At 48.2% G+C, this 17,292-nt stretch overlaps 1 protein-coding gene across 5 annotated transcripts in view; it reads right to left on the bottom strand.

Moving 5' to 3' along the window:
* The window catches only part of DTX2 (deltex E3 ubiquitin ligase 2), a 36,420-nt gene extending 26,776 nt beyond the window's left edge, over positions 1–9,644 (bottom strand). For 2 of the 5 annotated variants that reach the window (XM_033110541.1, XM_033110537.1), the window contains exons 1-2: positions 9,499–9,644; positions 8,165–8,329 (exon numbers count right to left, since the gene is read on the bottom strand). The gene's annotated coding sequence lies outside the window, so the exon portion shown is untranslated. Of the gene's footprint in view, positions 1–8,164; positions 8,330–9,303; positions 9,380–9,498 lie in introns of those variants that run through there. The other 3 variants (XM_033110539.1, XM_033110538.1, XM_033110540.1) reach the window with 3 other exon arrangements.
* Positions 9,645–17,292: the final 7,648 nt, after the last annotated feature.

Consider the following 17,292-nt stretch of genomic DNA (forward strand, 5'->3'; position numbering starts at 1 on the left):
GTACAAATCACAAGCCTGGTTTCAGAGCCAATTACTCCTTGAGTCTGGACTTTCCTCCTGGCACCGCCTGGCAGGAATCACTCATCTCTCAGGCGACAGAAGCCTCCTATGTATCACCACACCTAGTATGTTCCAGCATGTCCACACATCCCCTGATGAACCAACTCGCAGAACTTTGCCAAACATCCTGAGAAATACAGTTGAGAACTTGAGCTAAAGCTTTTCATGCAAGTGTTCAGCCTCCACAGACCGAGGGCCCACCATGGTCCCGGCCGTGTCTGAGTACTGGAGACCCAGAGATGAAGCAGTCATGGTACAGCCCCTCCAGGCCGGCCGCTGTCCCCACTCAGACCAAGGGCTCCGGCTTATGTCCAGGCACGTCACATTCTACCAAGTGCCAGACATTCAGAGCCATTTCCCACCTCCCAGCCACTGATCCTGTGGTGCATGTGTCTAGACTCCCCTCCTCTCTCCACTGACGCCCCCCCCACGAAGCACGTCCATCTTCCCAGACTTGGCCACAGCAGCCCGCGCCTGAGCCCTCCGACCCACACCCTCAGCAGACAGTGCTGACTCCACCCCCCTGAGCCACTTATCTTTGGTTTCGGCGTCTACCCCCCACTGGACAGGAACTCCCTGAGGACAGAGCTACGGCTGACCCAAAGCTGGGGCTGCAGCTCTTCAGGGCCCAACAGCCAAGAGGGTCTGAAACACCAGAGGACAAGAGAGAGGAGAACGTTCTACTCCAGGGGCAGGGTGTCTGCGGCACTGCCCAGAAATGCCCCCTGGCATCCAGGGGGACACGGCAAGTATGCGCCGACAGCAGCCGTTAACGCACCTCTTCCCTACAACGACCTCTGCCATCCGGAAACTGCAGCTCCAAAACCTAATTTGTTTCAGCTCCTCATGACAAGAGCTATTTAGTATTTTTAATTATGAAAATTATTATTATAATTGGCCATGGAAACAAGCCTCAGTCTGGCAGCAATCTAAACACCTTACAATAATGGAATTCCTAAATAAATTTATGGTACATCCTAATGATGGAACTATGAGTCCTGAAAAAGGTACGTAAAAGGCCTACAGACAGACCTAAGATAAGGCTCACGACATAAGGATCAGAAATAAAGGATATATAACTGCACACACTACGCTCTCCGGCAGGTATGCCATTTACTGAGCACCTACTTACTGTCAACGAGAGAACTGAAGCCAAAAGAAATTAAGAACTTACCCAAGGTCAGGTGGCCAGTCTGTGATCCTATAAAACCTATGTTCTTTCAATCTTATATAAAATAGTTTTTAAAAGGCCGGAAGGAACCGCTCTGAAATGTTAATAGGAGTGATGTAATTATAGGGTTGGTGGTGGTGGGGTTTTACCTCTTGCTGCACTTGCGAGTGTCCTACTTGCGAGTGTCCTACGATGGTCATATTACCTTTTACGATCAAAGTTATTTATTTATTTCTCCCCTTCTTCTGCCTCCCCCCGCCCCACTCCGCTCTCGCCGGCTGCTCACACTGGCCACGGGCTGCTTGTGGCAGCGCACAGCAGTCCACGGCAGCCCAGCTCCAGGGAGAGTCGTTGTTCAGTCTTAGCTGTAGAGGGTGCAGCCCACTGGCTCATGTGGGAATCGAACCAGCGACCTCGGCGTTAGGAGCACAGCGCTCCAACTACCTGAGCCACCCTGCCGGCCCATAATTCTTTTCTTTAAATACCAACAACTTTGACCACAAAGAACCCATCCTGCTGTTATTTGCATTCTCTTGTCAGACTGAACTGCAAAGCCCTGTCCATAGCACTGTGGCTTGGAGGCACAGAGGAATCTGCCATTCTACCAGAAAGGCGTGTTCACACAAAAGAAAAAGGTACCGTGTTTAAGAGGCTTTCTACTCCCAGAGGATTTAGAGAAACTTTAGAACAAGATCTGAGGTGGCACAACAATTTGAGTGAAAATTATCCTGCCTGATCGTGTGCCTTCGGGTGGGGAACCATACAAACAGATCCCACCACAGTGGGAAGAAGGCCCCGGGTGTGGTTTTTAAACTGGTGTTCAGAATGAGTGACTGTCAACTTGCCAACACGTGAAGGAAGACCCCATTTCATCCCTCCAAAGCCCACCTAAACACATGACAGCTTGGCCCGCCCCTGAGCCTGGCAGTTCAGCCTTCAGTCCACGCCACTGGCAGCATCTGGCCCGCCCCTGCTGTCCTGAGTGGACATGAAGACAACCTCTCAGGCCCCTCTCCTTGGCTCACACTCTGCTCCACTCAGTCTCCCATTCGCTCAGTGACCGTGCGACAGTCACCTCCCCTTCTCCAGGCTCTCCTACTCAGGTGGTTGGATGGCTTTTCCAGCCTTTTATAAGCAGCAGAACCCTTTTCCAAACGTGACCACACGCCACCTGTCAATATGTAAAACACAGAAATGTGAAGTGCTCTGTTTGACAGAGGTAGCCTCCATTCCTATTTCCGAGAGGCCCAGGAAGCTCTTTTGCAGAACAGGAGTTCTGAGGAGCACAGACTGCAAACCAGTGAGGCCAGGTGACTTCAAGTCCTATTTCCTAAGCTGCCTCCCTTTGGGGCCCTTTCCAAGAAGCGTGGCCTGAAACTCCACACCCCACCAGCTGACGGTGAGCATGACCTGTTAAGTAGAGCACGACCTTCAAAGACTTCTTATAAATACAGCTTGCCACCGGGCACTGTGAGGGAGCCTTCCCACAGACCCGGGGAGGTCACGTCCTGCACACAAGTGCATCAAAGAAATGTTCTACTTTACTAGAAATGTTGCTTTTAATACACATTTAAAACAGTGGAATATTACCTTATGCCTATCAAAGTAGTAAAAATAACTTAATTTCAGTACTCAGTGCTGGCAATAATACACTGAGACTTCGTACAGCTGGGAAGGATAAAACTTTTCCAACATGCAGTTGGCTAATATGCATCAGGAGGTTTAAAAATGTTCACTTGTTTTGATCCAACAATTAAGAATCTAACTAAGGAGATTATAGAAAAACTTCAATATAAAGATATTCACCACCGCACCATTTTAACTAGGTAAAAGAGAAGCATAAAGAAAACTCAATAGAAATGGACCAGTGTTAACAATGGCTGCCTTTGAACAGAGAAACTATAGGAGACCTTCTGTTCAACTGACTTACATATCTGAACTTTTCACATTTTCTAAAGTGAGAAAGTATAACTTCTGTTATGAGAAACAAATCTCTTTAAGATGCCCCATACTTCTAAAAGATCATAAACGTAAACCAAACCACCACTACCGTTACTTGCCATCATTACTTTAAATGGCTGCTACTATCCCAGTGGGGTTTCACTAACAACAGGCCTTGTCAAAGACCCATGGCACCTCCTGGTTATCAAAAGACATCCCCTTATCCCTGAGTTCCAAAAAAATGCATATAGCAGATCATCCGGGTACCTAACTGTTCTAATAGGTCCAGACTGCAAGAGGCGACTTTCGTGTTGAAAAGAGATGGCTCCGGCCAGTGCCTCCGAGAACTTACTAGGTTTCTGAGAGACACAAGGAAACTAACACAGGACTTGTTCCTTGCACACTGGGCCGCTGAGAAGGGAAGTGACAGCTCCTCTTCTGGCTGGTGCCGGCCTTGAGCCCTCCAGGGAAAGGTCGGAGCAGAACCTTCCAAAAAGGGCTCAGAAAGCCATGGGTGGCCAGGGGCAGGCCCCAGCAACCTACAATTCCCTTCTGGGCGATCTCCTCCACCAGCACCTAGAACCTGCTGCTCCTCTGTCCGGAGCAACCTGATCATCTGCGGTAATAACAGCAATGACTGCCAACCAAGAGCTTACTACACACCAGGCCCTGCGCTAACTACCTTCTAAATGTCCTCATTTAAGCCTCACAATCCTGGGGGCAAGTACGTATTATCTCTATTTTATACATGAGAAAAGTGAGGCAAAAGAAGATACGCAACCTGCCCAAGAATGCAGGTACAAGTAAACCCAAATCTGTTTCCAGAGTCCATCAAGACAGAAGAGATAAACTGATGCTGGACAAATAGGCCTGCCAGATGTGTTTTCCTTGGCCTACAGTTTTCCATTCTTTTTGTTTTTTAATTGAGCTGATGTTTAAAAATTGGAATATTCACCATTTTTTTAAAATCCCTATTTCCAGCTTCTTGAAAACCAGCTAAATTGGCAACATTTGCAGGCCTGGCCTAGATCCATTATTCATCCAGAAACAACTAGCTGGTACACACTCTCCAGGTGACCAGTTACCATGACGCCCCATGGCAGGATTCAGCAAACTTTCCCTACAAAGGGCCAGAAACTACTTATTTTAGGCTTTGCAGAACTTAGTGTGTCTTGCGACTATACAACTCAGGCACTGTAATGCAAACACAGCTATAAATGATCTGTAAACTAACTGGAGTGGCTGTGTTCCAATAAAACTTTATTAACAGAGACAGGCGGAAAGCCACGTGTTTGGTCAACCCCTGCCCTACCTCCTCGCCAACATCTATGACTGTGTTCCCACTGTCCTAGAGTTGAGAAACACTTCTCTGAACCCGTTTCTCTATCAAAAAGTACAAGAGTGCCTATGTCTCTCGCTAGCCTCACCAACGACAGGCTCTGCTCTCTGCAGACATGTCAGTCTTCGCCCAACACCTGACGATGAAATACATCACCCAATAGCACAGCAGGCAGCATGCTGTCAGGGCCGCCCCTAGGAACCCCCACTGCTTCCCAGAGCCACACCAGGCGTCAACACCTTTCCCTGTGCCAGGAAATCAGGCCCTGGTCTCCCCTTTCTCCACATCCCCGAGATCCTCTTATCTGTTCCCATGGCTTCAATAATCCCACGTGTGCAGATCACCCAAATCATTCCTCAGATGCTCTGCCTGAGCCCCTCAAGCCCTCTGCTCCAGCCATCGGAACTCAGGGAGGACGCAGAATAGGCCAGGCTGTTTCCTGCCCCTCATCGCCCCCCAGAGTGTCCACCCCGCCTGTCCACGTACTCCTCTCTTAATTCCCAGCTTGTGACTCTCTACACTGTGAAATCATTCCTACAACCACTCCTGCCCTGCGGGGAGAAGTGGCCACTTCTCACAATCAAAGTCCTTGCAACATTTGCGTGCAATCATCTACTTGTCTCCTCCACGATGGCACAGGCTCCCTCACGGCAAGGATATGGTCAGGCAAAGATTTTTTAAACAAGACAAGCTGAACACTGACTATAAATGAAAAAATACATTTCACTATGTTAAAATTAAGAATGGCTGTTCAACAAAAGTGCCTTAGAGACAGCAGAAAGATAAGTTACAAGCTGGAAGAAAATTTTTGCAATATGTATGAAGGATTAAAATCAACGTACATAAAGAACTACAAATCAGTAATAATAAAACACCAAAAACCCTACAGAAAAATTGGCAAAAGACATGAACAAATGTTTCACAGAAAACACACATGCAATAAACTTATGAAGAGATGTTCAATGTCAGGGCTCAGGGACAGAGAAATCAAGACCCCCAAGATCCCATTTTATACCCATTCAATGGGCAAAAATAAAAAAGTCTGCCTATATCAAGTGTTGGCAAGAATGGGGAGCAACTGGAAGTTGCTGCTTCCAGTTGAGTAAATTGCCGCTGCTGGCAGAGAGTAAATTGGTACAACCACCTCAGAAAACAATCTGGCAATATCTATAAAAGTTGAACATGTATTAAACAGATGACCCAGCAAAATATTACCCTTAAGTTCATACCCAATAAAGCCTCTTGCACACATACAACATGAGATGTATGTGGAAATGCTCAGAGCAGCATGCTTGCAACAGCTAAAAACATGGAAACTGGAAGTACCCATCACTGGAAGATGAGATGCATACACTGTGGTGTGTTCACACCATGGAACAGTAGTAGTCAAAACACATCAACCAGATGACATGCAAAAATACGGATAAATCTCAGCAAAATAATATTTTGTTTACTTTCCTTAGGAATACGTAGATACAATAAAACTATATGAAAATGAAAGGGAGGGGATAATGGTTATCTCAGGATGGAAATGGGAAGAAAGATCGCATGATTAGATGTATATTTTTGTTTCAAGCCCCAAGCTTTTGGGTGATTGGAATACAGAAGCTTACTATATTCATTAAAAATAACAGAACATACAGAATGATCAAGTGGGATTTATTCCTGGGATGCAAGGTTGGCTCAATATTCACAAATCAATTAATGTGACAGACCACATAAACAAAATGAAGGATAAAAATCTTATTGTACCAAGAGATGCAGAAAAAGCATTTGACAAAATCCCGCATCCATTTATGATAAAAAGTAACCTAGCAAATAAATATAAGCCAGCCATGCATGAACAGTGATGAGTGTGTATTAATCTAGTTCTCTGCTTACCTGAGCTAAAACTTAAAACAAACACACAAAAGAGACCATTTAATTCATCTTTGTACACCAAGTACAAAGTCCAAGCCCGTGCACACAATTTCTGTAGACACGTGTGGAATGAGTGAGGGACTTTCCTCCCGAGCCCGTGGTCTCCTTGTTGGCACCTTAGGTACCTTCAACATGTCTGAAGCCAAACTCACCTTCCTTCCTAATTCTCCTTTGCCTCCTGGATTCCCTGGCTTCACTCTGTCCCAGGCAGTTAGGAGAAAAACCTGACGCAACCTTCTCCCCCACTGCCCCACAGCTGCCATGGCTTGCTCTCTCCTGCCTCCTCAGCCCCCACTGCCAGCAACCAACTGCGACCTTTACGCCTCTCACCTTGATAAATATTCTCTCCTAACTGGCTTCCCCAACTCTAGTCTATCCTTCTAGTCCACCTCAGAGACAGGTGCAAGCCTGGGCTTCCTGAAGTATGGTTCTGATTCTGTCTCTTCCACACCTCCCCTGGATTTCTGGAATAAAGTTCAAGTTCTTTGGGTTGACAATGAAAGGCCATCGCAATCTGGTCCCTCCCCGTCAACAGTATTTGCCAGTGCACTTCCCTTCAATACCCTCTTTCATGTACACCTCCCTCTCCCAAAGAGTTTAAGTGATGACATGCTACCCCCATATACATCCCGTTTGCCCCCCTTTGTACCTCAGCTCTATGCAGAATCCCATTCACTTGACCACCCACCCTCACCTGACCCAACTTTCACGGCCCCATTCAAACATCACCTCCATGATGCCTTGACATGCCCAACTGAAAGAAGATACCTGTTTATCAGCATTCTGTCCGTTACAGTTTTTATGTCCATCCATGAGACTATGAGCAAGCTGAGAGCAAAATCTCATGTCTACGTCCCCCTACCAGAAGCTGGCATGGTGTAAGGAAACAGTCATCAGGAGAATAATCCAATTTAACCCATTCCACACTTTCCAGCCAGTGTGCTCATTGAAAACGCTCCTCATGGAATTCTTCTTCTAAAATCTTTCTGCTCCCCAGAGCCTTGGTATGGCCCACGAAACCCTCCACACTCAGCCCTCTATCCACCTTCCCAGCAGCCTCTACTCCACACCCATCCCGTTGCTGCAGCCACACGAAGCTACTCCCTGTGGCCCAGACATGCCAGGTAGCTTCACGACTTGTATATGCCAACTCCTCTGCCAGACTACTGCCCCTACTTTCTAAGTCCTACTCCTTCTTCACAACTCACCTTGGGTTATCATCTTCCGGAAGCCTTCCTGACTGTCCCACCTTCCCTTTTACACCTTCCTGGACGAGTGGCGGCTCTTCCCTGGGAGTGCCCCCTCAACATGTATCACTGACACCTTGTCACTGTCTATGGTGTCTTTTCCACCAAACCACAAAGTCCCAGAGTACTCTTGTTGCTCCTCACTGTACCCCCAGCACTGAGCTGGTATGACGCTAGTAAAGGTTCATGCAAAAAAAGAAATAAAAATTTCCAATTCAAATGCAGAAATCATGACTTTCGTCCTTCACCCCATAAAGCATGTCTTAAAGTGCAAACCATGTGGAAAGCACCCTCTAAGACTGGTTAAACAGGAGAAGCCGTTGGCCAGAAGCCACTTAAATTTATTTGAGCAAGTTGGCAATCAACAATCTACTCCCAGGCTCACTTTCATCCTGGAGACCTCAAATTCCACCCTGCCCAGTCCCCACCTTCTCTACTGAAAACCAGATTGAGAAGACAGCAATGTCAAGTCCCCATGGCTCTCACCTCCTCTCTCTGGAGAGCTGGCACAAACTGTCCTTTCTTGATGGAGACACCAGATCCTTAGGAGGAATGACTTGTTCGAGTTCCCATCTTGATATAAAATGCAAACAACAAAAACCAGGCAAATCTGAAAGGCTTGCTGACTCAGCGACACAAATTCCAAGGCACCTTTGCCAACAAGGAAGAAGATGATCAGGTTTTAAATTGAGAAACAGCAGTTAGTGAAAACGAATGCACAGATGTTGGGTCCATGTGCTGTGACTGGGGACTGGAAACCACCAGATTTATTTTCCAACAGCCTGGGCAGAGCAGAAGGTACAGTAGTCTTCCTTTGCCTACTCAATAATCAAGGGGATGGTTTAAACACACACACACACACAAACCCCGAGCCCTTTCATACTGAAGCCCAATAGGACTTTATAAGCCAGCCTGTAATGTAGGCATCCAGAAAATCAATACACCAGAGAGGGTAAAATTCTGGTCAAAGTCACACAGCAATGAACAAGAGACCTAGTTTTAGTTACTCTGATGGTTTAACTAAAGCCTCCTTTTGGCTCTTAGAAAGTCCACCTTCTAAAACTCTAGAATAGCTGGGATAGCATGCAAAAATATTTTTAGTTTCTTAAGGGTTCAAGCATCTGTGCACACACTACTTTCACTGCTAATGGCACTTAGGGAAGTGGAACCAGTGTGAAGAATAGCTGGCTGACAAAGTCGGGATGAAAGGGTAGGTAGTTCCAGAAAAAGTCTCCTAAATCCTCTTCAGCATACATTATGCGCCCCACAAAAGTAACCCAGGGTCTCTGGAAACCGGAGCTTCCCGGAAGGCAGACACCACTTGGGTCAGGGAAGCAGAGTCAGGTGGCAAAGTCCTCTACTGGAGCCCCCGCTCCAGTGAGTCATTCACCTGTGGACAGACCCCAACAGAACCCTCACCCTAACAAGGTAGCCCGGGGGTAATATCACCACCGCCTCCTGCGGGTCCTGTGAGAAGGGGTCCACTCCTCCCGACCGACCTAAACTTCCAGGGTCTGCGCCCCTCCCACTGCTCGCCCTTCGGCTTCCACCCTAGCGTTCACCCTCCCACCCAGCGCCGAGTCCTGTCCTAAGCTCCCAGCGCCTCCTAATTCCCCAACTCTCACCTCCGGGATCTTCAGTGAGGAGACCACTCCTCTCAACCCTCCCCGGACCTCACCCCGGGACGACAGTCCGGCCGGGCCCAGCCCTCCCACACTCCCACGCCCGCCCCCTTCCGGTCCCAACTCAGTTTGGTCTCCCCCGCGCCCTCCGGACCCCATCTCTGGCGACCGGCAGATGGCCTGTCCGCCCGCTCTCACCGAGGCTGAGGAGGGCGAGGGGGCAGGCTGAGGGCACTGCCGCGCTGAGGCGGCAGCTCCGGCTCGGCCTGGGCACGACTCCGGCTGTAGCTCCGACTCTGAGGAGGAGACAGCCAGAGTGAAACTCCGCGTCGCAGCTTCCTTGCGCTCCGGTGCGCATGCCCAGGACGCGGGGCCTTCTGGGAAATGTAGTTCAGGCGGGGGCGGAGCCCGGGGCAGGGGTGGGGCCGAGCCCGACGCGCACCTGTTCAGGTGTAGCTATTGTTCGTTCTTAGCCTGTTCACTTATTGACTTACTCCTTCATTACTTTACTGATTCGTTTCACATAGTTTTTACCAGTACATACATGGTTCCAGGCCCTGTGCTGGGTACTGGGGATTAACATGTCAATCGGAACTCGGTTTCCCTCCTGGAAGAACTTAGTGTCTAGTTGAGGATAAGACACAATTACAATATAGTGAGATAAATGTTGTCATAAAGGGGTGGGAGCAGAGAAAGGTGTACTTAATTTAGCGGGTCGGTCAGGAAGACATCACAGAAGGGTAATACCTGAGTTGTATTTTTCAAGCCCACATAGGGGTTTGCCAGATGGAATACAGGGAAGCCCATGCAAAGAGAGATGTGAAAGTGCCTGACGCATTCAGGAAGCAGTGAAATGTTCCTTGTGGCCAGAACAGAGTGTACATGGAGGGGGTGAGGACAGAGAAAAATGAATTAGGGTGTGGCAGGATATGAGAATGGGGAGAAGGCTGGGTAAAGTCTGATAGACTTTAAATGCCATGCAGGGAATTTAAGCAACTGGAGACAGCGTTGCCAGAGTCAGTGTTGAACTTTTAGAAGGATACCCTGTGTGGTGGGCGGAGGATAGACTGAAGGGAGAGAAAGGTGTAGGGAGACCTGTTTGGAGGCTGTTGCTGTAGTTCAGGTCAAAGATAAAGAAGCCTAAGCCAGGATGGTGATGAATCTGGAATCACATACTTCCTTTACAAAGCTAAAGAAAGTTATTCCCAGAAAAAAATGCTCAAATATCAGTGTTCACACGTGTACACACATATTACACACATTTTGCATACGGTTTCTAGGGAACAGAGTCCTCTGAATCTCAGACTCTAAGTATTTTTACATACTCTCATGTCACTCATTCTTGATCAGGGATTTCGAGGAAGATTCAGACTGCTGGGGATGGAGGAAGACACCTTCTCCGCATTTGGTTCCAAAGCTTCATTTTATAGAAGAGGACGCTGAGAACCAGGGTAGGGGAGTAACCCACCAGAAGTTCGTGAAGGAGAAGGAGCACCTGTCGTACGCCAAGTCTCTGGTACCCTAAGCCAGAACTCCACCACCTGGGAGCTGACTTAGAGGACACGTGCTTTGAGTCTAGAGAGGCACCAAAGTCAAGTTCTCCCACTTACTCCCAGAGCCAGACCTCCATCAAGAAATGAAGGATAGGGCCCGGCCCGGTGGCTCAGTCGGTTAGAGCTCTGTGCTCCTAACTCCGAACACTGCTGGTTCGATTCCCACATGGGCCAATGGGCTCTCAACCACAAGGTTGCCAGTTCAATTCCTCGAGTCCCACAAGGGATGGTGGGCAGTGTCCCCTGCAACTAAGATTGAACACGGCACCTTGAGCTGAGCTGCCGCTGAGCTCCCAGATGGCTCAGTTGGTTGGAGTGCATCTTCTCAACCACAAGGTTGCCAGTTCGACTCCCGCAAAGGATGGTGGGCTGTGCCCCCCTGCAACTAGCAACAGCAACTGGACCGGGAGCTGAGCTGCGCCCGACACAACTAAGACTGAAAGGACAACAACTTGACTTGGGAAAAAAAAAAGAAAAGTCCTGGAAGTACACACTGTTCTCCAATAAAGTCCTGTTCCCCTTCCCCAATAAAAAAAAAGAAAAGAAAAGAAATGAAGGATAGCATTTTATTTGTGATTTATACTAGGTGACTGCAGTGGCTACAACTCAGGATGGGAACATATCCCTTCCCCTTTCAGTCTCAGTCTTCTCAGCCATAACCATCTACAACATTTCTAAAGCACCTAGTGTGTGTCGAGTACTTGACATGCATCACCTCACTGAATTCTTTCAATGAGATCGGTGTTATCGTTATCCCTATTTTAAAGATGAGGACATTTGGGGTGGCTGGATGGCTCAGTTGGTTAGAGCGTGAGCTCTGAACAACAGGGCTGCCGGTTTGATTCCTGCATGGGCCAGTGAGCTGCGCCCTCCACAACTAGATTGAAGACAACAAACTGCTACTGAGCTGCCGGTGAGGCTGCGAGATGGCTCAGTTGGTTACAGCGTGAGCTCTTAATAACAAGGTTGCCAGTTCGATTCCCATATGGGATGGTGGGCTGCACCCCCTGCAACTAAGATTGAAAACGGCGACTAGATTTGGAGTTGAGCTGCACCCCCATAGCTAGACTGAAGGACAACGACTTGACTTGGAGCTGATAGGCGCTAGAAAAACACACTGTTCCCCAATTTAAAAAAAAGGACATTTGAGGCCCATTGAGACACAGAGCTTAAGCAATGTGTCTAAGGTGACATACACAGTTGGCAAGTGGCAGAGTGGCAGAGCTTGTCTTTACATTCAGGTAGTGTCCAATTCCAGATATGAGCACCCCCCCATGACTGGCCTCATTGGGGGAGGGAGTGCAGATGACATGGTCTGAAGCATTAGAAAAGTTATTCAACATTCAAAAGATAGATAGATAGATAGATAGATAGATAGATAGATAGATAGATTTTTTTTTAAAGATTTTTATTGGGGAAGGGGAACAGGACTTTATTGGGGAACAGTGTGTGTTTTCAGGACTTGATTGGGGAACAGTGTGTTTTTCCCAGGACCCATCAGCTCCAAGTCAAGTTGTTGTCCTTTCAATCTTAGTTATGGAGGGTACAGCTCAGCTCCAAGTCCAGTCAATCTTAGTTGCAGAGGGCGCAGCCCACCATCCCTTGTGGGAATCGAACTGGCAACCTTGTAGTTGAGAGCACATGCTCTAACCAACTGAGCCATCTGGCTGCCTGGGAGCTCAGTGGCAGCTCAGCAGCAGCTCATTGTTTTCATTCTGGTTGCAGAGGACGCAGCTCGCTGGCCCATGTGGGAATCTAAGCGGCAGCCCTGTTGCCCAGAGCTCGTGCTCTACCCAACTGAGCCACCCATCTACCCCAAGGTATTTTCTTAAGTGCTTCCTTTTTCCCCAGTAAAACGCTGGAATGATAGTTATTGTCCAAAAACCCCACTGCACACACACCTAGAGACACCAACAGAATAATGGTGGGAGAGTGGGTTTGAAAGCTTCTGGAATCTAGGCTCCGGAGAGGGGAGGATCTCTAAACCCAGAGAGCTGGAGCAGCTGGAGCTCTGGGGGAGGCTTGCCAGGCCTGCCAAGGTTGAGGACTAATGGGGGATCCAGGAGGAAAGCTGGGGTAGAGAAACTCAACGGAGGCAGGAAGGACACTCACTGTCTGGAAGCCTGGGTGCATGGGAGTAAACTCACATGGGGTGGAGAACACTAGAGAAGGGGGGTAGTCAACAAGTTGAGTATGAGTAGGGGAGAGGGAAGACCAGCCAGGTGTGAGGCTCTGGAGAGATCTGGGCTAGAGACAGGGATTTTGGAGTCACTGACAATGACATCGAGGTCACCTAGAAAGACCACAGAAGATGACAAAGGGTGAGTCCAGGGCTAAGAAACACTGGCCTTTGAAGGATAGGTGAGAGGTAGGAGTGTCTGGGGAAGGGGCTGGCTTGGGTGAGCATGGCAGGGAACCAAAGGGAGTGTCCCATGAAGGTGGTGCTCTGTGGTGATAGATACTCCTGAGAGGCCCAACAGGATGGTCCCCTGGGGGGGCAGCCTGTCCCAGAACCCAGGGCTCCTGCCTCCCAGGTCTGGGCTCTCTCATCTTTTAATCTGCCAGCTGACTTCAAGAAAGGTCCCAAACTTCTGACTTTGCTACAGGGAAGCCATTGGTGACCAGAGTGGTTTCCATGGAGAGTGAGAAGCTGGAGCAAATATGTCTGTGGTCATGAAGGTCAGGGATGCAGTCTAGAAGTGGAGATAGCTCTTCCAAGGACAATCTTTGAATTCTGCACATTGGGGGACAGGGGTGGAGGGGATGGCAGAGGATAAACCCACTCGTGTGGAATGATGCCACTTACATAAGCTTCCTCATGGCTGTGTGTGCTTGGAAGGACACTAGCAACACAGCAACATCCGAGGGGCGGGATACCAGGTGATTTTCATTTTCTTTGTATGTTTCCTCTATCGTTTGAGTGTGTCCCAATGAATAGTTTCCATTTTTATAACCTGAAAAGAAAGACTATTTATATTTGGGAAAAATAAAGAGTTCTGGTCATGAAAAGAAGCAAAATAGGGCAGCAGCAAGAGGGAGAATAGGGGGCATGGAGTTTTAATTTTTAGGCAGAAGAGAGTGAGTGTGCTGTGTCCTGATGCTGCAGGAGGATGTCCCTGGAAAGAGGGAAACAGGATTGACCACCTGCAAACTCAACTTTAAACCAATATACATAGCAAAGGATCAGGAACAACTGCCCAGCAGAAGGGGGCTGGTTAAATAACCCCAGAATGCTAGGTAGAAAGACAGAGGTAGGGTAGGGGGACAGACTCACAGATCTATTGTAAGTAAAAGGTAAAAAAGGAACTTTCAAAGTACAGGGTGGAGTAGCAAGTGCACCTATTTGTGTGTGGGGGTGGGGGATGATTATTAGTTAGTTAGTTAGTTAGTTACTTAGTTTTTAATGCACACAGGCTTGTAGGCACGGGAAGTTTCTGAGAGGAAACCTAAGATGCTTTGAGAAGGTAGGGGATGAGCTGAGAATTTTTATTTACTATGTATTCATGCTATTTTTTTCTATTAGAAAAAAGTGAGAATGCATGCATGCCCACGCACATGCAGGCACACACACACATAGTAGGTGGGTTAGATTTGCCCTGCCCAAAGGCGAGAAGCCTAGGGGTAATTGAGAGCTGAGTCCTTCTTAGTGGGGGCTTTGTACTGACTCTTTCCAGAAGGTCTTTCTTTCTTTTTTTAACGTCTCAAAGGCTGGCGCTTGTGCTGCCCTCGGGCCTTCTCAAACAAGTGAAAATGAATGACATGGCCCAATAAGGAATGTGGCCGTTGGCCATGGAATGGGGAGTGGTGGTGCCCAGAGAAACTTAGATTAAAAAAAAAGTTCTTAAACTTCACTCCAGGTGTCAGGGTTTACTGCTCACCCGGAAGCAAGAAGAGATCAACAGAAACCTGGGAAAACAGTGGGACCCAGCACCGCTGCTAAGGCGCCCAAACACGTTCTGATGTTTCGCTTAGAAAGGCAGAATTTTGTTGCTTGGTGCCTCAGCTAATTGGCCTCCATCTGACACTCTGGAGGAACTGTCTGATTAGAAGCCACAGCTGCTTTGCTCATTATTTCTACTTAGTAGCACCTGGCGTCTCTGGGCGATGGTGCCCGCTCAGGACCCAGGTGGGACCTACACAGCCAACAAAAGCTCAGTGGCTTTGCAGCCCTGAGGAGCTAAGCAGTGAGCATCGTCTTACTTAAGTCCTGGCCCCATGGAACACCTTTTGAGCCGGCTAGTCCTTGCTAGTTCCCTTGCTGCAAATCTGAAATAACTGACGCATGCTCAGTGAATTCATCTGAGAAGTTTAACACTAAACAATTACACTTGACGTGTTGTACCTCCCACCCCCAGAGAGTGTTCTAGTTGTAAATTGATACTCTGGCACCCTGGTTTGGGATGTAGGGTTGCTTAAGAGAAGGGATCGATTATAGTGTGGGGACAAGCCGGGCTTCTTAGGTTAGAGGCTGAGGGCAAGCGGCCCCTCAGGAGGCAGTGGTAGCTCTCTGATGTTTTACAGCTTTTCCTTGAAAAATTCCATTCGTCCTTAGGAGCTGCTTAGAATCCACTGCTAAAGGTACCTGATAAATCTAACACCTGTCAGGAAAAATTGTGAAAGCCTTTGAAATGGGCAAAAAGATTATCTGATTCCATGAGTCTGTGCTTTTCCTAGTCTTCGACAGTATTTCACAATTCTGTAAATTGTAGAAAACTGATAGTAATGCAAACAGTTGCAAACGATCTTGTCCTTAGAGATGCAATGAATTTCTGTCCCGTGGAAGAAGTCATTTTGCATCTAGCATCAAATTCATCTCTGCATTCCTGATTACCTTCGTATAAACCTGTTCTTTGCGTTATCCTTTGAACCAGTTTATGTTTTACAGTTTCCCTCAATGAATGTTAAAAAACAAGATGTTTGACACATTTTCATTTTGTATTTGTGTGATCATTTTACGTTTTTTTTTCCCATTGTCTTTAACATACCCCATCTCTGATTACCAGGAAGCACAAAGGCAAAAAGTTTTAAACCCACACACAAAGTGTTGCTTCACTGAGTTTCACAGGCTATAACAAGCAGCAGCCCCAAACAATGACAGCCTAAGCAACAGAAATCAAGACAACTTGCAACCCTCTGCCATCTTCCTTTCCCACTCAAGCTCCACTTTGAGGCTGGAAGTCAGCGCCCTCTGACATTGCTCCTGGAGCCTGCGCTTGGGCTGTCCCCTGGGGGCCAGCTTCACTCTGAGCTGAGGCCCATCTGGAACCACCTGGGCTGATTTTCAGGGTCACTTCCTAGTAACACTTCCTTCCCACACCAGACACAGCCACTTCCTCTTTCTGCTGAGGACAGAAGTTGAAAGAAGAGATGAGTTCCCAGAGTGTTGCAACATCAGGGAACATGAGGGCAATAACGGACGGGTGTTCAGGCAGGGACCGTCCCCCAGGGTATCCTGGGAGTAGCCTTTGCTTGTAGAACAGCTCGGACTGACCACATGCTGGACACCAAGTATCCCATTAACCCTCGAGGTAATCCTGAAGTTGAGAACTTCATCTGAAACAGGACGCTGCTAAGCAAGAACAAACCGACTCAGGGGTAGAGTTGGGTGGTTGGGAGACCGGCCATCGAGCCCCGAAAATCCTGCTGCGAGAATCAGGATCCCACCACTTGTTCTACTCACCCAGCCTCCAGCCGTTCCTATTATTCCCATCCTACAGATGAAGTGACCTGCTGAGCCGGCAGCGGCAGGGAGCCAGGCTGGCTTTCTCAGCCTCTAGGCCACACTCTGCTGCCCCAGTTGGTCCTCCTGACAGGGACATCCACCCATGGCCCTCAGAGCCCTTTAGTGGCTCCTTTCCAACTTTTCAACAGCCCTCCAAGGCTTCCCTCTCCGCTCCCTCATCCTTACTGGACTGCTAGGCCCTCCATTCCTCCAGGGCACGGGTTCTCCCTGGTCTTTCCTCCCTGCTCACTCACCTTCCCCATGTTGCCCAGCTAGGATCTGCTGGTTCTGAGGATTTGCCCCAGGGTCACTGACTCCAGGAAGCCCACACCGCCTGCCCCTAGTCATTTACTCCCTTAAGCAGCACACCATAACCTGCCTGGCGGGGAGCATGATGCAAACATTTTTATTTTATTTTATTGGGTAACAGTATGTTTTTCCCAGGGCCCATCAGCTCCAAGTCAAGTCGTTGTCCTTCAATCTAGTTGTGGAGGGCACAGCTCAACTCCAAATCCAGTCGTCGTTTTCAATCTTTAGTTGCAGGGGGCACAGCCCACCATCCCATGCAGGAATTGAACCGGCACCCTTGTTAAGAGCACACGCTCTAAGCAGCTGAGCTAACCGGTCGCCCACAAATACCTTGTTTTAACTCATTTCTTGATGAAAATCCCGACCCAGTGCACTTCAACACATACCTGCATCACCTGCAGGTTTGGT

Source organism: Rhinolophus ferrumequinum, chromosome 7 (genome assembly GCF_004115265.2).
Source record: "Rhinolophus ferrumequinum isolate MPI-CBG mRhiFer1 chromosome 7, mRhiFer1_v1.p, whole genome shotgun sequence".
Lineage (NCBI taxonomy): Eukaryota > Metazoa > Chordata > Mammalia > Chiroptera > Rhinolophidae > Rhinolophus > Rhinolophus ferrumequinum.